Source organism: Apodemus sylvaticus, chromosome 3 (assembly GCF_947179515.1).
Source record: "Apodemus sylvaticus chromosome 3, mApoSyl1.1, whole genome shotgun sequence".
Lineage (NCBI taxonomy): Eukaryota > Metazoa > Chordata > Mammalia > Rodentia > Muridae > Apodemus > Apodemus sylvaticus.
Genome location: NC_067474.1, coordinates 98072676 through 98097854, shown reverse-complemented (window position 1 = coordinate 98097854; position 25179 = coordinate 98072676). Strand labels below are relative to the sequence as shown.

Sequence of the window (25179 nt, the reverse complement as noted above, 5' to 3'; positions counted from 1 at the left end):
TAAGTGAGATCAAAAGATGGAAGAAATTAATAATTTCAAGAATTTGTGTGAAATAGACCATTGATTATAGAAAAACAAAATGGAGTTATTAAAAAATTAATAGTTGGAGAGCCAAAGTTTTACTTAGCAAAGTAGAAAACAAAGTAAAAGCTTTAGGCAAGGGCTGGCATAACTCCAAGCCAAAGCCATCCCAAGTATGTCCCAAATAACCAGAAAATTTTAACTAAACTATAATTATATTATTTCCCCCTTCTCTTTCCTTACTCCAGCCCTCCCTTGCTCCCTCTTACATCCAGGGCCTTCTTTTCTTTAAGTCATTATTGTTTCTCTCTCTCTCTCTCTCTCTCTCTCTCTCTCTCTCTCTTCTCTCTCTCTCTCTCTCTCTCTCTCTCTCTCACACACACACACACACACACACACAAGCACACACACACAAACAGGCACATACTGGCATAATACACACACACAGGCACAGGCACATGCCTAAATATATCAATACAAGCAGCTCATGTTTTTTAGTAGTATGGGGGTGGGCAGCTGTGGGGGGGGTGAAATCATCCGGAATTATTCAAACTGTGGCTTCAATTCTCTACAATGTATCACACCTAAGTATTTTTTGAGAAACAGGCATCTTAGTCCCAGAGTCCCTATACTATGACCATTCAGAGGTAGAGAACCTTTCACACAAGGTCTCTGTCAACAGCATCTCCTGGGAGTTGCACAAACACATTCCACTTAGAGCAACCCTGGTAAGGAACTAGAAATATAGAAATATAGAATATAGAATATAGAAATATAGAAATAACTAGAAATATGCCTGGCAGGAAGACTTTAGGCATGTTCTTCCCTTTCCTATCTGATTATAGCACTGACACGCCTTTGCCAGTATTCAGTGTGAACTAGGTACTGAACGCAATTAAATAAAAGCACAGTACAAAAAGGCTTCCTGTAGCTGCAGCTATGGGGTGTAACAAAAGATAGCAAATGAATTAAAGTATACAAAGATTCTCAGGAGGACATTCAAACCACTGATGGGGTGGCACCCAAGACGTTGCATACATTTCAGAGACACAAATTAACAGAATCTCCCAGAGTAATTTTATTGTATTCATTATGATCAGTTATTCTAGTCCTAAATAACAAAAATATTATATGAATAAAGACTTTCACTGTAAAATTATCTTTAAGAAAAAGAAAGTGGCCATAGTTCCCCTCTCAAAGATTATTAGTTGTACAAACAAAATGCAAATACATTATAAAGTTTTCTATAGATATTCAAATGTTTAAAGTCATTACTACTTTAAGATTTGAGGTACTTTTGTTTTTACTTCTAATTGTGTTTATTCATTGTGTGGGATGGTGCACATAAGTGAAATGCTACTGGAGGAAGGGTGTTGGACGCCCTGGAGCTGGAGTTACAGAGTGGGGTGCTCTGTGACATGAATACTGGGAAACTACCCTGGTTCCTCTTCAAGAGTAGATCCTCTAAACTCTTGAACCATCTTTCCAGACCTGTAGTTAACATTTTGAGGGTTTGGGTTTTTTGTTTTTGTTTTTGTTTTTGCTTTTTGGTGCTTTTAACTGAAATAAAATTACATCACTTCGCCCCCCCTCCTTCTAAGAGCCCTCCTCCATCCCATCCTACCCACCCCCACTCTCTAGTTGACAGCCTCTTTTTCTTTGATTATTGTAGTTCTATACATTAATTTTAGAAAGGCATTCAAATAATACAATTAAATGTTATCAAGCTTCCTGTAATCACTTAAAACTTAGTTGCCATATTTTAAAGTTGTACAACCTTTCCATAAGCTACTTTTACAAGAATCATTTTGTAATCAGAAAACCCCAAGAACCCAAATCTTTGAGTGTCAAGCTACTGTATCACAAATATTTGAGACAGCCCCAACCTTCACCTTTAGGTTTCCTCCTTGTCCATCCAATCAGCAAGTGTGACAAAGTCTTTCAGGAGAAGTCTTTCTCACCATTCCAATCCTCTCCAGCCCACTCCAAGACTGTTAGCTATCTCTGCCACTTCTTTCCCATGTGCAGACTTCTGTATCAATGTTTATCCTTCAGACTAGCAGTGAGCCTTTGCTAGAATTCAGTTCCTGGATCTGCCCCCTCATCATCTGCATGCCCATGAGCCCACCGCTCATCGCCTCAGTGTACCAGACCCGCTGTTAAGTGAGACTACAGATACCAGCATCTGCCTTGGGGCTGTGGGAAAGGTCACGTGAGCAATAGGCACACAATTAGAATAGTGCCTGATACCAGAGCAGTGATCTGCTGTTGGAGCACACACCCCATAAACAATACTGAGTGGTGTTTTACCAATGCACTGCACCGGTCACATCCAGTTAAGACTCTCTTTACATAGGTTTTTAAACTTTTAAACTTTGTCAAAATTTATAAAAAGAAAAATCTTTTGAACTGCCTCTCCTATCTTTTCAGAAAACCTCAAGACCCATGCAAGGAATCACAAACCAGGGGAAGGAAATTGTAATTCTCCTAAAGGCTCATGATGGGGAAGTGCTTGCAGCAGAATGAACCAGGATCTTTAACAGTACAGGTGAAAGGTGATAAAAGATTAAAAAGAAAAAGAAAAAAAAGCAGTAGCCCAAGTGAGCATATAACAGGGTTAGTCCATCAATATCAAGCCTTGCCTTTCCATTCTACTATGCATTCAGAAATAAAATTAAGGTTAAAAATAAGTACATAAACTAATTTTTATCAGTCATAAAAATTAAAAACATTAGAAGCAATGATCTACTTAGGAGGCAAAGGAAGGCCAATCTCTGTGAGTTCAAGGTTAGTTTGGTCTACAGAGCTATTTCTAGAACAGACAGGGTCTCAAAAATCCAAACCAAACAAACAAACACAGATAAATAAATAAATAAATAAATACTTAAATAAATAAATAAATAAATAAACCAAAAATAAAAACCTTATTAATACTCATGAATGTGATTATTGTCAAGGCTGATAGCTTTGTGGTGTTTTCTAATAAAGAAATATACTTTTAATACTTTTGATAAAACAATAGCAATATTTATTCCCTTCATGATGTCATGAAGACTTATAACCTTGTGTTCGTTTGTGTTCAATCATGTGTAACATCTTCAGCCCCTCAGCCTTTTCTCTCTCTCCTCTACAAAAAGTAAAAATACTAACTACACACACAACACACACAGGAACTTCTTTCATTAGTTCAGTAAATAATGAATTTGACATTTCTCCTGTAGATTCTATTTTTTAAAACAAATTTTCTATAATCAACTAACTCTTATGCTTTCCTCGAAGTGAGACAAAATGTAGTTGTTGACTTTCTGAAAGAAATAGTAGGGTCAAAGGCACATTGTGAGACTCCTATGTCTCCCTGCCTTCTACTCTGTTGGTGCTGATATTGCTACTGTTATGATCCTGGGAAACAGACACATGACTTTAGCATGTTAAGCACATGGGTATATACAACATAGTTTAGGAAGCATATTTTCTGCAAAATGTTAAGGCCAATGTGGGACAGATATAATGATAGATACCTACTACTGATGAAGAGCCTAAGTAGGGAGACCTGAGGAAGGGAGAAGGTCAGTTCCCAGGTCACGACTCCCTACAGTGCTCTCTGGGATCTGCCACTTATCCTCAATTTTAATTTTCTTATTTATAGTACTATAATCTTCCAAGCGATGTGTAAAATAATTATTAAATTACTACTCAAAGTTATCTACATGTTTATGTTGCTGTCTGAGTTAAACACTAAACTACCATCGTTTGTATTTTTCCCTTCACAAATGCTAGTCTGGGTTCAAGAGAGAAAGGTATGGTGGCAAGGCATGGGTTTACCTGAGATGAACCACAAAGGCCGTGGGGGATTTGAAGCACAGGGCCCGCCTGGTAGCAACCCGCATGTGGGAACTTATCAAGCAGAGTGGAGAGATCGTGGAGTTCTGAGTCAGGGTCTCCATGAGATTGAACAGGTCAGCCTTTGCCCGCCAGTGCATGGCCAGCCAGCCCCATGGGGCAGAGAGTTACCTGTACAAGCACAGGAACCAGCCAGTCCAGTTTTTTAATATTTCCCGATACACTTACTCAGCAATATCGGTTTGCTCTACTCACTTGGCTTCTGAGCAGGCAACACATGGCCCAAGTGTCCACAGTAGCTAGAAAGGGTCAAGGACAGAAGACGCTAAGAGCTGTCATGATCGAGCAGCCTTACGATCTTAAGAGACCTGGGGAGCGGAGGGGTATTCATCCTACTCGGAAGGATCACTGGCAGAAGAGTCCATTCTGTAGAACTGCAGTAATACCATCTTCTGCGTGTGTATCTCTTTAAAGATCTTGTATTCTCACACATATCTACCTGTGTCTCATCATTTCTATCACCACTGTAACAACTGCCTCCTTGAATGGCAAAGACAGGATGAACACAGACTGGTGGGAGAGAACACCATCGCCTCACACAACAGCCTCCACAGCCCCCTTTCCAGGATAAACAAACTCTGAGTCTTGAGTTTTTATTGGTGGTAATAGCAAAGGTAACAACAAAACACAGCTCACCACAGTGTACATCAAATTCATACAACACTCTGACACATGACAGCACCTTGCTGGATGCTGGATGCGTGTGCTTTTCCCCAGAGTTTGCCTTACTAACAAAAAAAAAAAAAAAAAAAAAAAAAAAAAAAAAACCTACCCTGTCCCAAATCTCCCGATTCCAGTCCAGTGCCATCTAAGACTCTGACACAGATCTTTAGTGGGCCAGCCCCTCCTACTCTTGAAGCCCAGCCAAGTCAATTTCCTTGACATTAGGACTCAATCAGGCTTTCTCATTGCCTCCAACAGAGAGATCTGGCTGGACCTGCCAAATTTAAAAATTTAAGAGAGCAAAGGATTTTATCTTTCTCTTTTCAGAAAATATGCATTTTCAGCAACTCTCCCTAAGAAATTTTGTCTAGACTTTGAAAACAAAAAAACAAAACAAAACAAAAACAACAACAAAAAAAAAAACTTAAGAATCTGCTAATGACCAAAACTCACAATATCTGGGGAAAAAAAGTCAAGTTAAAGAACTTTACTTCCCAAAGAAATCTGTTAAAAAAACATGTCCTCTAAAGTTGAAAAGCTAGATAAATGGCATTTTGCCCAGAGCCTTCTCAAAAGGAGCCAAATAACTGAGTCTAAGCAGCAAATTGGGGAAGGGAGGAAAAAGCATAAAGCAAGCACAGGACCCTTTAGAAAGTGGGCACACAAGCTCCCCAGTATTGTCGCCATCCATCTGATTTACCAGGCCGCTTGCCAAATAAGGGGCAGGCAGTCAGGATGAGGGAGGCTCCACAGGGAGGCGGGAGGGGCACTTCATGTTGCTTAAAAGAAAAGATAGCACCTCAAAAAGGACCCTGCAATTTTTCTGGATACCTTATGTTGTGCACATTGTGAAATGACTTTTTGAAGCACAATACACAAACCGAAAGATATTCTGTAGGGCAGCATGCTGAGTCTTTACACGCCCAAGAGGACCAAACCTTGATCTTTATTTGACGAGTGAGGATCATGAGAGGTAAGCAAGGACAGTGTGGGAATGATTGATACTTCTCCCTGGGGCTCTTAAACTACTAAATATTAGGAACTATGGGGAGCATACTGCTTCCAAGAAAGACAAATGTGTGGTTCCTTGTCAAAAATCCAGCCATTGCTATTCTTTATCCGAACATAACATTTTCTCTTTTTAATTTCCAACAACTTCAGCTGGATATGTTTGAAATAACAAACAGAATTTTCAGCAGGTCCTTCCCTAACCTGGTTTCCTGGTGCTCGCTTTGGAGGGAAAAGAGATGACAAGTAAGTCATCTAATTGTCACTAAGAATAAAAAGTGGGAATTACTCTCATTTCATTTCTTCAACTGAATGCAGTCAATGTTGTTCTGGCCACCTCATGAATTCTCAGAGCCCGAGTGTGCGCTTTAGAAAAGCATTCACATATTTAAACTACTCTTGTCGAATATGATAATAATGACCCAGCAGTCTCAATTCTCTAGAGTCTCAGATCCATACACAACATAGGTAAACCTTGAAAACACGGGACACATGAAAAATGACCCCACAAAGGACCGTGTAGTATATGAATGCATTGACATACGAAGTATCCAGAACAGGAACAGGAGAGGAGGCTCAGTGGTCCAAAGCACACAATGTTCTTCCAGAGGATCTGCGTTCACTTCTCAATACCCAAGTCAGGCAGCTTACAGCCAGCCACCTGTGACTCTAACCCCAGGGGATCAGATGACATTTTCTGGCCTCCACAGGTACTTGTGCTCCTACCCATATCCAGGCACAGTTGCACACATACATGTAACGCAAAAACAAAACCAAAAATCTGGTAAATCCAACTCACAAAAAGGCAGTCATTCAATGTCACTTGATGGTCTGGGGCTTCTAGGAATCCAGTGGGTGTCACGGCCAAATGGTGTGACTACCGATACATGGTTTCTATCCAAGCAATGGAACTGTTCTGCAGCTGATGCCGGGTGGCAGTGATGTTTGCAAAAGTCTGTGAATATGCTTAACACCCTTAAATTGTTCATTTGAAACCAGGTGTTTTAAGTGGGTAGATGGTATTGTACATTAGTTGAATCTTAAAATGGGGGTATGTGTAAGTAAGTAAGAGGAGAATGTGCCCATCCCTAAAGCCCACACTGAGGTGCACTCTCTCCTTTACTCTCATGCCCAGCCAGCTCCCCTACCTCTCTCCCCACCAAGTCAGGTGCAAGGCCTCTTGTCCTCTACATTCAGAACTGCAGTTTGCAAACTTTAAACATACATAGGAGTACCTTTGGAACTTATCCCAACTATGATTCCTGACTTCTGAAGTGGAATCTGAGAGTGTTCATTTCTATAACCCAGGCATAGCAGGAAGATGATCCAGAAGCAAAAGGCTGAATAATATACATGGATTCCTAACCTAATCTAGGTGCTGAGCACTGAGCAGAGCTACTACTGCCAATCTGGCTGCAGTCCACATCAGGGGCACTCCGAGGAGGAGTTTTTCCTTCATGTTGGCCTAAGGAATAAAAAACAGAGACAGCGCTGCCAATGGGTAGCCAGAGTTCCTACACGGATGGGTCACAGACCTGCCTTCTCTTCTAGCTCTGCTGCTGAGGGATGTACTGCCACACATCCTTGCCTTGAAACAGTGCTGAACCAAATACTATTACACTCTGACCTTTTCACATGGCTCTTTCCAGGGGGGAAAGAACAGTTCATGGGAAGAACTTAAAGAAACACAAATAATTTGGGGGAAGGGTGAGAGAATCATTGCCATTGTAAATTCCCAATGGACACAGAGAAAGGAGTGACTGGACAATACTTCTGGAGGCCAAAAATTCCCTGGTGCCTCCTTGTATGGTGTTGAGTACCCAGGCTAAGGCCACAACCACCTGGCCTTCTTCCTGATGGAGGTGAGAGAGAGGGCAAGGCCAGACCCCAAAATATTAAGACTTTAAATGACCAAAGTTAACCAAACTCATTTTGTGAGGCAGTGAAAGACTTTTTTATTTCACTTCTTAAGGATCCACTAACTTATGGGTCAATGTCACAGTGAGATCATGAATTCAATGGAGTGTTTTGCCAACAGTGCTGACTTCCCAAAAGCACCACTTCAAGTACAGGAGGCTACAAGGTGTGCCGTAGCCAGAAGGGAGGGAAGCCAGTGAGGTACTCAGCGGCCTTCCTTCCCCATTAACTTGTAGTGCTCGGAGAATGGGAGCAAACACAGTCCAATGCAAGTTACATTTCAGTCTCCAGGAACAATTTCAACCAAGGTCAAAAATGATAAAGGGATCAAAACATGCCAGTATACTATTGTATATATGTTTATCTGTGAAAGGAAGCTACTCCTTGAATGATGAAATTATTCAAGATATACAGAATTTAGGGTATATTTCTTGTTTTTTAAGTCCAGAAAACAGGTTTAAGTGGGTTTTAGAAAGCTAATGATGTTTCTAATGGCTGAATAGTACTCCATTGTATAAATATACCACATTTTTTTTTATCCATTCCTCCATTTAGGGACATCTGGGTTCTTTCCAGCTTCTGGCTACTACAAATAGGGCTGCTATGAACATAGTCGAGCATGTATCCTTATTGCATGCCAGGGAATCCTCTGGGTATATGCCCAGGAGTAGTATAGCAGGGTCCTCCAGAAGTGTCATGCCCAGTTTTCTGAGGAACTGATCAGCCAGACTGATTTCCAAAGTGGTTGCACCATCTTGCAATCCCACCAGCAGTGGAGGAGTGTTCCGCTTTCTCCACAACCTCGCCAACACCTGCTATCTCCTGATTTTTTGACCTTAGTTATTCTGACTGGTGTGAGGTGAAATCTTAGGGTTGTTTTGATTTGCATTTCCCTCATGATTAATGATGCTGAACATTTCTTACGGTGCTTCTCAGCCATCCAAAGTTCTTCATGTGAAAATTCTTTGTTTAGCTCTGTACCCCACTTTTTAATAAGGTTATTTAGTTCTCTGGGTTCTACCTTCTTGAGTTCTTTGCATATATTAGATATTAGCCCTCTGTCGGATTTAGGGTTGGTGAAGATCCTTTCCCAATCTATTGGTTGACGTTTTGTCCTTTTGACAGTGTCCTTTGCCTTACAGAAACTTTGTAGTTTTATGAGGTCCCATTTGTCAATTCTTGATCTTAGAGGGGAAGCTATTAGAGTTCTGTTCAGGAACTTTTCCCCTGTGCCCATGTCCTCAAGGGTCTTCCCCAGTTTCTTTTCTATTAGCTTCAGTGTTAGACAAATGGATGGAGCTGGAGAACATCATACTAAGTGAGGTAACCCAGTCTCAAAAGATCAATCATGGTATGCACTCACTGATAAGTGGATATTAGTCTAGAAACTTTGAATACCGAAGACATAATCCACATATTAAATGATGTTCAAAAAGAACGGAGATGTGGCCCCTGGTTTTGGAAAGACTCAGTGCAGCAGTATAGGGGAATACCAAAACAGGGAAGTGGGAAAGGGTGGATGGGGAAACAGGGGAGGGAAGAGGGCTTATGGGACTTTTGGGGGCGGGGGGGGGGGAGCCAGAAATGGGGAATCATTTGAAATGTAAATAAAGAATATATCAAGTAAATAAAAAAATTTAAAAAAGAAAGAAAGTTAATGATGTACTTAGTATCACTCTTAAAATCAGATAATCTGTGGGTCTATTGCCCTATACCAAAATAATTTAAATTTTATGAAGCAAAGGACTGATATCAGCTATTTTCCATGTATGCTGATAGCTTCAAGCATGAAGACCTGGGTTCAGATCCCCACATCCATGTAAAGGCTGGGTGTTATGTCGTGTGTCTATAACCACAGCACCGGGTGGGATAAGTGAATCTCGGGTACCTGCTAGCTTGTCAGTCTAGCCAATACAGAAAGTTCCAGGTTCCATGAGAGACCATCTCAAAAACCAAGGTGAAGAGCAATAGAAAACCTCTAACTTTAACTTCCAGCCCAAACACCTACGTCCAATAAATACACATATCCTATATACACACATGCATGCCCTTTCATGCAAACATACAAACACACACAGTTTTCTAATTTGCAAAATTATGTGATACCTATTTTAAAGCATTAATAATTGAATTTAATAATGGAAGAAGGAAACTCCTTTGCTATATTGCAGACTTTTCTGTGCATTTTGATATTTGTGCAATTTCCCAAAGATGACGAATTGGTAAAAGATGGTACTTGCCTACCATATGGGCAATGTTGGCTCTCAATTCAAATCTCACACAAATTGAAGACTGTACAAGTGAGAATATGGCACATAGATCAATCTAGGACAATGATTTAGTGGAACCAAGAACACACCTATCATCAGCAATGCCTACTTCAGTGGCCAATTGTGTTGGATAGTTTTATGTCTACTTACTACAAGTAAAAGTCATTTGAGAGAAGAGAACCTCAATTAAGAAAATAACAAAAGATAAGGCTATACGCAAGCTTGTTAGTCATTTTCTTAATTAGTGATTGATGGGGAGGGCCCTGCCCATTGTGAGTGGTGCTACTGTTGGGCTGATAGTCCTGGATTCTATAAGAAAGCAGGCTGAGCAAGCCATAGGAAGCAAGCCAGTGAACAGTACTTCTCATGGCCTCTGCATCAGCTCCTGCCTCCAGGGTCTGGCCATGTTTGAGATCCTGTCCTGACTTCCTTGGATCATGAACAGTGACACAGAAGTATAAGCCAAATAAAGCTCCCCAAGGTTCTTCCCCTAGGTGTTATGGTCATGGTGTTTTATCACAGCAATAATAATGTTTACAAAGATACCAATCTTGTATCTGGGGATTTCAGGGACTAAGAAGTGATTCTTTGGTAATAGAACAGTGATATACCATACTGAGGTCTCCAAGAGGATCTAAGTTATCTCCCTTATGAACCCTAGCATGATATGGTTGGTAGTCTAATCAGATGGCTATATAACTTATATATTAATGATAATTATGAAAGCAATGCTGCCATACTCATAGAGTTTTATGTGCATACTTGCTAAGACTAAGGAACACTTAGGGCCAAAAATGGCTCTGCAAGTAAATGTATTTGCTACACAGGCATGGTAACCTAAATTTCAGCCCCTAAACACACAATAACAATAGAAGAAACAGTTGCTGCTACATCCTCTGCCTGGCACCATGGCTGCTAGCAAGCTGGTGCTGATTCCAGGTGTCTAGGGTGCCTGGAGAACAGTTGGTGTGGCGCCTAACTGGGCCAGGTGGGCCACAAGGAGGTGAAGTGCAACAGCAGGCGGTGTTGTGAGATGCTAGCTATGAACTTGGTAGCTATGGATTTCACATCCATGCAGAAGAGAGCAATCCAGACCCTCGGACAGTCCTGGATACCACTGACCAGATGTAGCTGCCAAGGAGCAACACTATAGTGTACGATTGGTGTCAATAAAGCAAAAACTGCTGCTAAGTATTGTGAGGCACAGGTTAAGATCCGGAAGTGATCTTATGACGTCCCACCGCCTTCAATGGAGTCTGATGATCTCTTCTACATCAAGATCAATAAGAATCGCAGGTATGCAGACGTTACTGATGAACAGATACCCTCCCATGAGAGCCCAAGGGACACGATAGCAAAGCACTGCCCTTCTAGAATGAAGAAGATGTTCCCCAGATAAAGGAGGGGGAGAGGGTCCTGGTTGCACTGCATGGCAACAGCTTTCAGGCAATGTCAATCATCTGGAGGGTCTCTCAGAAGAGGACATCATGGAGCTGACTCTGCCAAACAACATTCCCATCAGCAATAAATTAGACAAGAATTTGAGCCCTCCATTAAGCCCTTAGAGTCCCTGGGAGATGAGGAGACCATGTGGAAAACTGTGGAGGCTGTGGCTGCTCAGGAAAAGGTGAAGAAGTAAAGGCAAGCAGGCAGACTCCTACCCCAAGAGCACCTTCCGTGCCTGTTCACGCCTCCTGCTCCTCCCCAGTGCCCATCACATTGACCGTATCTTTAAGTTTAATTTGTAGCCAGAGCTGGGGGTCTGTGGCTCCCATTTCCATTTCAGCCACCCTCTTCATAGAATCTGGTCAGGATTACACCCCTGGCACTGGAGGGTCTTGGTCCACATCCAGGAATGGTCCCTATTTACCAGGAGAGTTGAGGGGTAGTACTTATAGTTTTCCTTGGTTCTTTCTTCACTAAAGAATGGTCTGCTTAGCAAGAAGAGGTCAGGAAGGAACCATGCTGTGATATGACCAATGAACAGCAGCTGCAGCCCATTTTTGTCCCTGGAACCTGTCCAATACTCTTCTGCACTTAGGTAACTGGGGGCTGTAGTCATTCCGAAAAGTAAGTTGCATAGTGATACTTCTTCTCTGACCCTAAGGTAGCTGCTGGCCCCACAAGTTTGGGGTTGATCATGTCAAGTCTGTGTTACATTTACTTAAAAAAAAAAAAGTATGTATATTCCTGTGTCTGTGTGTGTGTGTGTGTGTGTGTGTGTAATATGTATATACATACACAGATACACAAACACACTCTCTTATACTCTCTCTCTCTCTCTCTCTCTCTCACACACACACACACACACACACACACACACACACACACACACCACGTACACTTAGGAGGGAAAATACTCTTCAATTTAAACATTAAAACCACTGATTAACTTATGCTTCCTGTTGTTGCTGAAATAATCCTTCACTTCCTACCTACATTTAACTTCAGTTCCAGCTGACAGCCCCTTTGCTCTGTGCTTTGTAGGATAATTTTATTTGCTTCTGAAACCTCTATGCAAGGGATAATGAAGGCTCGCAAGAGCATCAGCAACACTCTTAGACTTCAGGTCCCTGTTTCTCACGATCCTCTGACTTGAGAATGTCAGAGCAGCCTAAAATAGTGTGGCTCCTCCCTCTCAAGTTCTCACCTCATGTGAGAAGAGTGAGTCAAAATCAAACGCTTGTTGCTTCCAAACTAGGTGAGGAAGAGCCCGATCTGTTAACTGTTCATTAACGTTTCCGATGATAGATTTCTCCAGGAAAATGTGAACATGATGGAGGTCCCTTAAAAATTCCAAATTGAAAAAGCAAAACATTCATTCCTAAACATCTTTCTCATTGTTTATAGACTATTAGTCTCTCAAACGCAACTCTATTGTAATTTCAGCAGAAGAGCTAAAGAAAAAGAAACGTCCTTGTTCTTCAAGATAATAAACACTGTCAGTCATTACATGCTCAAGTGTTTGGGAAAGAAAATATTTGATAAACCATGACAGGAATCCATGAATTTGAGTGAGCCATCTGTGACAGTCTCACCAAGTTATTTTTCCTTTAATATCAAAAAAGGCAACTCTGTATGGATGAAACCAACACACGCCTAAAAGTCAAGCCAGGAGAACCTTGTTAAAGTTCCAGACATTCGAAATTTCAACAACTAAAAAAATAAATGTATAAAGTAAAATCCAAGAGTACATGACAAGCACATACATATGCAATGTGAACAGGAGCCTGGATACAAAAGTAAAGTTCAGGTCCAGCTCAGGGCTCTGGACTCTGCGCCTGAAGGGCATGGCGTCTTCAGCAATCCGACTCACTCCCTACCTCTTGGGAGCAATCAAGGCAATAATAATAGGCTGCAAGTTTAGTCCTCTCTTGGACAACCCTGATCAATAACTCAAGCGCAGGGTTCTCAAAGCTGGTATTGGGGGTTTTATTAGATGGTCTTTGGTCTTGTCATCCAAGATGGGAAAAGTTCATTTACTACACACACACACACACACACACACACCACACACACACACACACACACACCACACACACACACACACACACACATATACACACACACACACACACTTATACACAGACATATGTATCATAGGGGGTTTTAAGCAGATAATTAACAGTAATGATTCCTTACAACATTTTTATGCAACCTTAGTGTTAAGGCCTCTTCCCTGAGAACTAGCTTTCATGTTACCAGAAGGTACCTTGTAAGCTTCCAAAAGAGTGAAGCAACCAAAAGTCTTGCCCAACTATGAACCACAACAAAGACCAGCATGACGTCATAAACCAAGGCTGAGTAAGGGATTGCTCCCCTCGGCAGTGACCGTCACTCTCTAATTGGACATAAGCATGGAATTTCAGAGATAAGCATTTAAGGATATACTCCTTTGGAACTAAGTCCAGTTCCAGTGTACACCTGATAGGGAAAGGCGCTCATGCTCAGATAGAAAGACACGTGCTCTGCCCATTCTGGTACTAGAGTTTTGAACCTTCTCTGGCTACATCTGTTTTGGTGAATGTTATACTTGTCCATCATCATTGCTATACCAAGATACCTGATGCTGAGTAACAAAGAAAAGACTCACCATTTCTCAACATGTCTGAGGCTGAAAATTAGAATAGCATGTATTGTACTTGTGAGGTTCCCCTTCCTATATCACACTGTTGCTTTCCTGCAAGGAAAGACCCAGGGACTCATAGCATCAACACCAGAGTATGTGCAAGAGGGATCGCACACCCAAACGTGAAGCCAGATAAATGGGCTGCTCTACCAATTCTGAGGAAAGCCAGCCAGGATCTCAGGATAACTGGATCAGTTCCCTCCCATCTCCTGTGGCCTCCTACCACTCTTAAAGAGTGGTAGATCTCTTAACTATCTTACCACTTAAAGATCTCACTCTCTGACTCTCAATGTCCATATACCTGCTGGTCAAGCCTCCAGACCACAATCCCTCAGAGAACACACTCTTACTAAAACAAAACACAACATACCCAAATCTATGGGACACAATGAAAGCAGTGCTAAGAGGAAAACTCATAGCCCTGAGTGCCTCCAAAAAGAAAATGGAGAGAGCATACATTACCAACTTAATGACACACCTGAAAGCCCTAGAACAAAAAGAAGCTATTTCACCCAGGAGGAGTAGAAGGCAGGAAATCATCAAACTCAGGGCCGAAATCAATCAAGTAGAAACAAAGAGAACCATACAAAAAATCAACAAAACCAGGAGCTGGTTCTTTGAGAAAATCAACAAGATAGATAAACCCTTAGCCAGACTGACCAAAGGGCACAGAGAAAGTATCCAAATTAACAAACTTAGAAATGAAAAGGGAGACATAACAACGGAAACTGAGGAAATCCAAAAAATCATCAGATCCTACTACAAGAGCCTGTACTCAACACAACTGGAGAATCTGGAGGAAATGGACAATTTCCTTGACAGATACCAAATACCAAAATTAAATCAGGACCAACTAGACCATCTGAACAGTCCCATAAAGCCTAAAGAAATAGAAGGAGTCATAGAAAGTCTTCCAACCAAAAAAAGCACAGGACCAGATGGTTTCAGTGCAGAATTCTACCAGACCTTCAAAGAAGAGTTAACACCAATACTCTTCAAACTATTCCACAAAATAGAAACAGAAGGAACACTACCCAATTCCTTCTACGAAGCCACAATTACGCTGATACCAAAGCCACACAAAGATCCAACAAAGAAAGAGAACTTCAGACCAATTTCCCTTATGAACATCGATGCAAAAATACTCAATAAAATTCTTGCCAACCGAATCCAAGAACACATCAAAACGATCATCCACCATGATCAAGTAGGTTTTATCCCGGGAATGCAGGGTTGGTTCAATATACGGAAATCCATCAATACAATCCACTACATAAACAAACTCAAAGAACAAAACCACATGGTCATTTCATTGGATGCTGAAAAAGCATTTGACAAAATTCAGCATCCTTTCATGCTTAAAGTCTTGGAGAGAACAGGAATTCAAGGCCCATACCTAAACATAGTAAAAGCAATATACAGCAAACCGGTAGCCAGCATCAAACTAAATGGAGAGAAACTTGAAGCAATCCCACTGAAATCAGGGACCAGAAAAGGCTGCCCCCTTTCTCCTTATCTTTTCAATATTGTACTTGAGGTACTAGCTCGGGCAATTCGACAACATAAGGAGGTCAAAGGGATACAAATTGGAAAGGAGGAAGTCAAACTATCATTATTTGCAGACGACATGATAGTCTACCTAAGTGACCCAAAAAACTCCACTAGAGAGCTCCTACAGCTGATAAACAACTTCAGCAAAGTGGCAGGTTATAAAATCAACTCAAGCAAATCAGTGGCCTTCCTATACTCAAAGGATAAGCAGGCTGAGAAAGAAATTAGGGAAATGACCCCCTTCACAATAGCCACAAACAGTATAAAGTATCTTGGGGTGACTCTTACCAAACATGTGAAAGATCTGTATGACAAGAACTTCAAGACTCTGAAGAAGGAAATGGAAGAAGACCTCAAAAAATGGGAAAACCTCCCATGCTCATGGATCGGTAGAATCAATATAGTTAAAATGGCCATTTTGCCTAAAGCACTATACAGATTCAATGCAATACCCATCAAAATCCCAACTCAATTCTTCACAGAGTTAGAAAGAGCAATCATCAAATTCATCTGGAACAACAAAAAACCCAGGATAGCTAAAACTATTCTCAGCAACAAAAGAAAATCAGGGGGAATCAGTATCCCTGACCTCAAGCAATGCTACAGAGCAATAGTGTTAAAAACTGCATGGTATTGGTACAGTGACAGGCAGGAGGATCAATGGAACAGGATTGAAGATCCAGAAATGAACCCACACACCTATGGACACTTGATCCTCGACAAAGAGGCTGAAAACATCCAATGGAAAAAAGATAGCCTTTTCAACAAATGGTGCTGGTTCAACTGGAGGTCAGCATGCAGAAGAATGCGAATTGATCCATCCTTGTCTCCTTGTACTAAGCTCAAATCCAAATGGATCAAGGACCTCCACATAAAGCCAGACACTCTGAAGCTAATAGAAAAGAAACTGGGGAAGACCCTTGAGGACATCGGTACAGGGAGAAAGTTTCTGAACAGAACACCAATAGCGTATGCTCTAAGAGCAAGAATTGACAAATGGGACCTCATAAGGTTACAGAGTTTCTGTAAGGCAAAGGACACCATCAAGAGGACAGATCGGCAACCAACAAATTGGGAAAAGATCTTCACCAATCCTACATCAGATAGAGGGCTAATATCCAATATATATAAAGAACTCAAGAAGTTAGACTCCAGAAAACCGAACAACCCTATTAAAAAATGGGGTACAGAGTTAAACAAAGAATTCTCACCTGAAGAACTTCGGATGGCGGAGAAGCATCTTAAAAAATGCTCAACTTCATTAGTCATTAGGGAAATGCAAATCAAAACAACCCTAAGATTTCATCTTACACCAGTCAGAATGGCTAAGATTAAAAATTCAGGAGACAGCAGGTGTTGGAGAGGGTGCGGAGAAAGAGGAACACTCCTCCACTGCTGGTGGGGTTGCAAATTGGTACAACCACTCTGGAAATCAGTCTGGCGGTTCCTCCGAAAACTGGGCACCTCACTTCCAGAAGATCCTGCTATACCACTCCTGGGCATATACCCAGAGGATTCCCCACCATGTAATAAGGATACATGCTCTACTATGTTCATAGCAGCCCTATTTATAATTGCCAGATGCTGGCAAGAACCCAGGTATCCCTCAACAGAAGAGTGGATGCAAAAAATGTGGTATATCTACACAATGGAGTACTATTCAGCCATTAGAAACAATGAATTCATGAAATTCTTAGGCAAATGGATGGAGCTAGAGAACATCATACTAAGTGAGGTAACCCAGACTCAAAAGGTGAATCATGGTATGCACTCACTAATAAGTGGTTATTAACCTAGAAAACTGGAATACCCAAAACATAATCCACACATCAAATGAGATACAAGAAGAAAGCAGGAGTGGTCCCTGGTTCTGGAAAGACTCAGTGAAACAGTATTTGGCAAAACCAAAAGGGGGAACTGGGAAGGGGTGGGAGGGAGGACAGGGGAAGAGAAGGGGGCTTACGGGACTTTCGGGGAGGGGGGCTAGAAAAGGGGAAATCATTTGAAATGTAAATAAATTATATCGAATAAAAAAAAATAACAATAAAATAAATAAATAAATAAAACCAAACCACAGCAGGTGTCTACAATGATGAACACTTTCTTAATGTCAGAAATGGCATGGATGATGTCAAAGGTCACACACTGAGTCTCATGATATGCAATCTATATTATTCCATTACATAAGAACATTTACATGAATGTGAAACATATATCTGCATTTAAGTAATAGGTAGCATGCATGAAATGCTGGCACCAGTTCTCCCCATGGAGGAGCTGATTGGAAAGCACCATGTCTTGGTTCTTTCCAGTTCCCAGGTACTGGCACACTGAACCATGCTCAATCTCTACAGGCGCAACCATTGCTCTTACATGATGGTTTCACCCCTCTTTGTATCACAACCCTGCTGGGCACACGGTGTTTGATGCATGCCTCTTACATGAACACAGATGACCTCTCTGATGATATCGCTGTTGGTCAGAGTTTCTTCCAGAAGCCGATGAGGCTGAGCAAATATTATAAAGGCAGCAAGAGAATAAGTCAGCAGAGAGGCAGTGTTCATCAGCTGGAGTCAGAAGCAAATGTCCTTGGGAAATAAATGATGTTCCTGTCCTTGACTCAAATGAAGCCAGTCTCTATCCACACTAGTTTATTTAACTTGAGTGTAATCTCCCTGCCATTCATCCATACTCTAGCACGTGACAAGGTCCCAATGCTTCGCTGTGTACTGCTCGACTTTTTAACTCACTCACCTGGTAATACATCCAAGCTGCTTCACATTTTAACTACAGCATCTTATGACAATTTTTTTCTGGCAAAGATGCAGCAAAATCGATTCCACTCATGCTTTTAAAAGATGGTTGTTACAAAATATGGGACTGAAAATTTAATATTTGTATATTTACAAATATTAAAACAAAATATTTGTCTTAATAAACAAATTAAAATTCATTATCATTCCTCAACGAAGCAGAGCCTTCCTAAACCCAGGCCCCAGCTCCTGGCACAAGAGATTTTTTTCCACCTGTGGCTAAAGAATAAAGTAACATACTACCCTAGGAAATAATCTCTTGGAAAAGATCCAAACAGAAATTATGGATATACTTTATAGAGAACTAAAGGTGGATCTTTTGTGACAGCACATCAATTTCTTCAGTAACTGTAGGAAGTCTTTTAACCACCCCAAAGTTAGTTCAAGCTTTATTCTTTAAGAATGGAAATCAACTGTGACTTCATGAACACTACCCCTCCTCCTGTCCTACCTCCCAAATGGAAAAATTAAAAGTCAACTCTCTCAATAAAATATCCTTGATATCCTTTCTTAAATCAAGAATGTTGAAACTATTTGTGTGTTGAGACTAGGCTGTTCCTCCCCATGGAGGTCCTTGGGAAATACCACTGATGCTCCTGTCACTGACTCAGATGAAGCCAGGCTCTATCCACACCAGTTTATTTCTAGTCAAATCTGACCTGGGTGGTATGAATCCTGGCAAATCTTCTGGAGATGAGTACAAAGAATAAAGTTGGTGGCAGCCTCTCTATGGGAAGATGCTACTGAATCCTTAGAAACAGACAAACCAGTCTTACAAACATGTTCTGGCCAAAATGTATTAAATAAGAAATAGTTCTGAAAGTTTCATGATAACACAAAAAATATAGGATACTAATTTCAGTCATGATCTGACAGTGACTTCTCAGGGAAATCCAGAGTTGGGGAACAGCAGTTAAACCAATTCTCAATTTATTTTCTGAAGTAATATTAAAAAAAAAGTACCCATGCATGTGATACACAATTCTTAGAAGAAGAAAAATCCAGTACTATCTCTGGAGTGGGCCAAAGCAACCTGTCAAAAGACACAGACTGGTAGGGCAGGCAACCCTGGTAGGTCCTGATGAGACACTGCACTGAGTCTAAAGCAAAGCTCACTGCAAGACACAGAGAGAGCAGACAGGTAGCCCCACTGCAAGTCATGGTCCTGTGTTTATCATCATCTGTCAGGTACCAGGGCACTAGTGGCATCCTGCCTGCGGTCCAAAGACACCATCGGGAATGAGTAAGAGTCTTTCTCCTGTTATGCCACACCATTCAATGCAGATGGCAGACCATGAGATTTTCAAGTTGTGGGAGACACAGTCAAGAAAGAAAAAGCTGTCTTATGCTAAACTGGAAGGCTTTTTACACAACTGGAAACAGTAAGGCTTTGGGTTAGCAATGTGAATGGTCCACGATCCATTGATTTTAGCTATAAGAGGGGGAGATTCCTCACTCTCACGTGTTACTAATTCTCTCCTGTAACTAGTGATGGTTTTTACTGAATCCACACCAGATGAAGTCAAGTGAAGAGGTCTGCCACTCAAATTTTTTTTAAAGATTTATTTATTATATGTAAATACACTGTAGCTGTCGTCAGACACGCCAGAAAAGGGTGTCAGATCTCATTACAGATGGTTGTGAGCCACCATGTGGTTGCTGAGATTTGAACTTAGGACCTTCAGAAGAACAGTCAGTGTTCTTAACCGCTGAGCCATTTAGGATCACTCACTTCCCAGGCTAGAGAGGAAAAACAGATTCAACAAGATCTCTAATCAACTTCATTGACTCAAAATGACTAAAGAATTACTTCTGACTCCATGAAGCACTCCACAGGACTTGAAATTTTACTACACCTTGATCAGTGGCTTCACTTTCTATTTCCCAAAAATAGAAAAAAATTAAATTACTGCCATGCTTTGTTTTAGTAAATAGCTTCACAATGTTTTGAAGCTTGCTGGGGGAAGATAATTTGATTTCTATAATGACTAAATAAGATACTTTACATGGGATGAATTTGGAAACATTATCCAGGTAACCTCTTAAAATCAACACACAGTCATTAACACATGTGAGGGGGCACACACACACACACTCATGGACACACTTGCACACATACATACACAGAGAGAGAGGAGACAGAGAGAGAAAGATGCACAGAGGATCGAACCCAGTAGTTTACTCTTAAAACAAAAAACCATCAGAAAAAGAGAGTGATTAATTACACCGGGCAATTTCGTGGAAAGCAGCAGGCTGCTTCGGAATCTAAAAATAACCCTGAAACACCCAGCCCAGTGCTTGTTTCTCCACAGTCCCCATCTTGTGGCACTTCCATTTGCAACTGAATAATACCAATTAATGAACAGGATCTTTGAAGATACTGTGAGTGTGCTTGTCAACACGCAGAGAGAAGTGAGCTTATGCGAGTGGGGGGGGGGGGGACCAGAGCTGCTGCTGGAGCTGCTGGAGCTGCTGGTCAGGGAAGAAACCACAAAGCCCATTGCGGAACTAAATGGGATAAAAATCTCACTTTTTAAAAAAAAAAAAAAAAAACTTATTGTATACCCCTTCAAGTTTATTTTTTACAATTACCATATCCTAAAGCCTAGTTCTAAATTCACGTAATATCTTATCTATCTCTATAAACAATGTGCCCCTCTGTCTTCTCTACTTTCACTCTGTCTAAAGCAGGAGCAGCCATGCGCTGAACCACAGAGGCTGCTGAATATTAAACAGTGTTGGCAGTTATGAAATCCTCATGCTCCTAGCCATAAGAGGCAAACAGATACCTTTTATCGGAACCAAAATAGCATCCCACAGACATATCATTAACAAAATTATGCACCTGATCATCCCTATAAGCAGGGAGGGGGCAAGATCGCTCCTGTCTCTGGGAGAGGAGGGTGCACCATGATTAATGCTTTATTAAGCTGTTCTCTGAAAACCTGTCTGAGGAAAGATCAGAATGTGAAGAAGCGGTGCTCATTACTACTTTCCGAGGGAGGAGTGTGCGGAGGTGGGTTGTGTGAACGTCCTCAGCATCTCGCTAATGCTAACGCCTTCAGGGTCGCTGCTGTCTTCTCCCTCTGTCTTGTTCCTCCCTCTTTTAGGCTGAGAACATAGGATGTTTAATAAAAACAGAAGAATTTAAAAACAGTGATGGTGAAAAGGCTCTGTTTCTATTAAACGTTGACACACTTCATCGAGGAAGACTCTATGCTGTAAAATAAATCCCAGCCTTTGTGCAATTCTAATCAACCTGTCCCACCATTTCCTTGTTTCACAGTTCCCATGCCAGTTTCCCAAACATTTCCAATAATGCAAAGATAGAGCCCAAAAGGCCAAGGTGAGGACAGTCTTCATAGGACTCAAAGATGAGTGCTCTGAGTGTAAACACTGAGGCTGGGAATACAGCTCTGTGGCACTGGGGGGGAGGGGCTTGTCTAGCATCTTACTTGAGTCCCAACACCAGAAAACATGGAATGGAGGAGGAAGAGGAGGAGGAAGAGGAGGAAGAGAAGGAGGAAGAGGAGGAGAAGGAAAAGGAGGAAGAAGAAGAGGAAGAGGAGGAAGAGGAGGAGGAAGAAGAGGAGGAAGAGGAGGAGGAAGAGGAGGAGGAAGAGGAAGAAGAGGAGAAGGAAGATGAGAAAGAGGAAGAGGAGGAAGAGGAGAAAGAAGAGGAGGAGGAGGTGAAGGAAGGGAAACAGAAAGACTCTTACTTTTAGTTAACTCCTAGCATAGCAGCATATGCCTGTAATCCCCAACACTTCATAGGCAGAGGCAGGAGGAGCACTGCAAACTCTAGGCCAGCCTGATTAACATGTTAGTTCCAGACCTACCACAGATGCACCTGAGATCTTGTCTCACAATGCAACAAAAATTAAGGAAAAGAAAGCTTTCAGAAACCAAAGATACTCATTACTATATTAAACTTTGTTTCAAACTCTCATCCAGCCATCCATGTGGATAGACAACACCATGCCTACATAGTACAGCCTTATTTATGAAATCTGTCTTCCACCAAACATATATCCAGGAGAGGCTTCCTGGTGAGCATGGATTACTTCACTTCAATAGTCTCAGAAAATTCCATCATGTGTATGAACCAGGATTTACACACATACACAAAGTACTACAGTGGATTCTGAACAAGTTTTTTCCACATACATCTTCAGTTATTCCACCAAGACCAAAATGTGTCTTCATTGAAGGGAATCTGCATGCTTCACACAATGCCTGACTGGCCCCAGGAAGAAAGGCGACTACAGTCATGGAACAGCCCGTAACCGCAAACTCTATTTTTAATTGTGAGTATCCAATCTTAAATCCCCTTATTTAGTTTAATTTTTTCCAGGTAACAGTTCTTAATTTCTACACAGAAAAAAAGTACCTATCTTATTCTACAACGACTGTTCCTTAACTCATATCCAGAAAGTGTCTCTCTCCAGCTCAAGGGGACCCACATTTGTCTTTTTCATACTTTATAATCTTTGATATCATATTTGCAGCCAGCAACTTAAAACACTAAAATTTGTTTTAGTGTAAGGGACTGTTGGATGGATCCAGTTTTGTTATACACAAATGGAGAGCTAAGTGACCGCACATCATTTACCTAATGAGCCATCCTCTGGTAGTGTCTTGAAATGCTGCTTTGCAGTTTACCGACTCACAAGTGTTTTTAGACTGCTCATTACTAAATTTGCAATTTTGTTCCATTGCCTGGGAGGTGATTTACAAAATGATCCCTCTAAAAGTATCCTCTCCCAGTGTCAAATTCTGTCTCCACCATCAATAGACAATTATGTTACTTGAGATGAGACCTTAACTTCTCTGTGCCTTTGTTTCCTTATCAGTTCAGTGGGTACATCAGTGCCTACTCCATGGATTATTGTGAGGGTCGATTTACATGGTCACCATTGGACGGTGACCTTACACTTATCACCACCACCCAGATCAAATGAAAGCATGGACTTGTCCTCCTACCATCAGGGCTTAGAAAGGAGAGGAAAGAGGCAATTGTTCAATGGCTAAAAATGTGAAATTTATTCATTGCTGTGAAGTGTGTCAAAGGAACTAAAGGAATCCTGCACGATAAAGAAGAGGTCTCCAGGGAGTAACATCTGGGCCCAGCCAAAGGAGTGGCCAAGAACCAGCCCCAAAGCTGACAGGACATGGGCAGGCAGCAGGCTAGGCTCGGCCCCACTTCATGGGTCTGACAACTCCAGGTCACCCGCTCTGTGGAGGCTCGTCTACCTGTGTCTCATTGGCTATAATTCACTAAGGGCTGAGTTCTGCATGTTCTTGTCTTCTCAGTCACATCTTCAGGGAGAAAAATGCTCCATGATTGCCCACAGCCTTTGGTAGGAAATCACATAAAAGTCTACTCTTTAAACAGAAGCTCTCAAAGCTGGAGATGTTCTAGGACCCTAGCATCTTAAGGCACAAAAGTATATTTTACCAACAAGACAACTCTCTCCAATCAAAATTATGCAACTGCCTGTCAACCACCCTTCTGCTCTTAGAGGATCATGAACAGAAGCCAGTATCTGTGATGCTTTTATCTAATAAGAACTTCCCAGGTATTCTTAAATCCCCTTTAATCTTTAGCTTTTCTACACATTAAAAAGTGAGCATCCCTCCACAGCAGGGTTAAGTGTGGCCCCCAAGGAGTCCTTGGCACCTCTCTTTGTTGTACTTGTGACAAGTCTCCTTCCACAGTTTGCATGGTGCTGGGCTTTGTCAATCACTGCCTTGCCAGCTCCATGATGGCAGGAGATGGGGATTTTATCCACATCCAGAACATAGCATGCAATGCAGCCTGGCAAGGAAGAACGTCCCACCAACTACTTGCAAGATAAGATGTCTAGAGCACAGACATGGAGAAACTTGCTCTTGGTTGGGGGAGGGTAACAGAAAGATAGGAGACATGTCAAGTAAAGAAAGCCACTGTAGGCCCCATTTAGGACTTTCAGTTTTTGAAGTCAGACCGCCTTCAAAGTCTTTAGGCACAGAAGTAGCAAAGGCAGTTTAGGGGCAGAAGCACTGAGGTTGTTCACCTGAGAGGTGACCACAGGATGCACAGGGCACGGCTGGTGTGGATAGTAATTAGTGAACTCTGCAGAGACACCAGCGGTCTCAGAAACTGATGGTGAGGCAAGTGGGAGTGTCTCACAAGTACAGATTCGGCATCAGAACAGGACATTCTACCAGACTGGTACCCCGTCATAAATGCTGAGCATAACCACATAGAGCCCTTAAAACTACAGTCAACAAGGGGATCCCAGGTCTCAGACACTGCACTCCCCCAAGGGTCATTCATTACCAACTCTGCTTTAAAATGCAGTTCCTATGTGGGCCAGGTATCCTGAATATACAGCAGTATTCTTCCAAACCTACAAGCATCAGGGCTAAAGACCTTTGCACCACCATATTGGTAAATCAATTTCCCCTCACTTTAGTGCTCCCAAGAAATTATCAAGTAAAGAAAATTACAAACCTTCTCTCTCACAATGCCACAGAGTAAAGCTTTCCTGAATCCTTAGTCCTCAAAACTCATAACATTTCTGAGAAAAAAAAATCTACCACTGACTATAACATTCTTCCTAAGGATGCAAGCATGAGTTTCTGCGCAAGGGAGAGGCAGCCTCCGGCCCTTGCTACTTTGATTAGCATCAACATCCACTGTGCTCTCTGCTGCTCCTCTCCCTTCCTCCTCCTTCCTCCAGGCACAGGAGCAGAGTCAGGAGAAGCTGTGCCTCCACACAAACACGGCGTGGTGTGCAGGATGTCTACAAGGCTCGTGATTACCTCACTGCTGGGAGGACCTGCACAAGCCCCCCAGCCTGTTTGCTCAGCTAAATGGTTTGGTAGCAAGATGGCTTCTCTGTGGACAGGTGCTACGCCAGTA

At 41.7% G+C, this 25179-nt stretch overlaps 1 protein-coding gene and 1 pseudogene across 1 annotated transcript in view; one reads left to right on the top strand and one right to left on the bottom strand.

The window, feature by feature from the left end:
• Sh3gl2 (SH3 domain containing GRB2 like 2, endophilin A1) overlaps positions 1 to 25179 on the bottom strand; it is a 190484-nt gene that overhangs the window by 141413 nt on the left and 23892 nt on the right. The window lies entirely within an intron of this gene.
• On the top strand, positions 4139 to 11418 carry LOC127679721 (probable phosphoglycerate mutase 4; annotated as a pseudogene).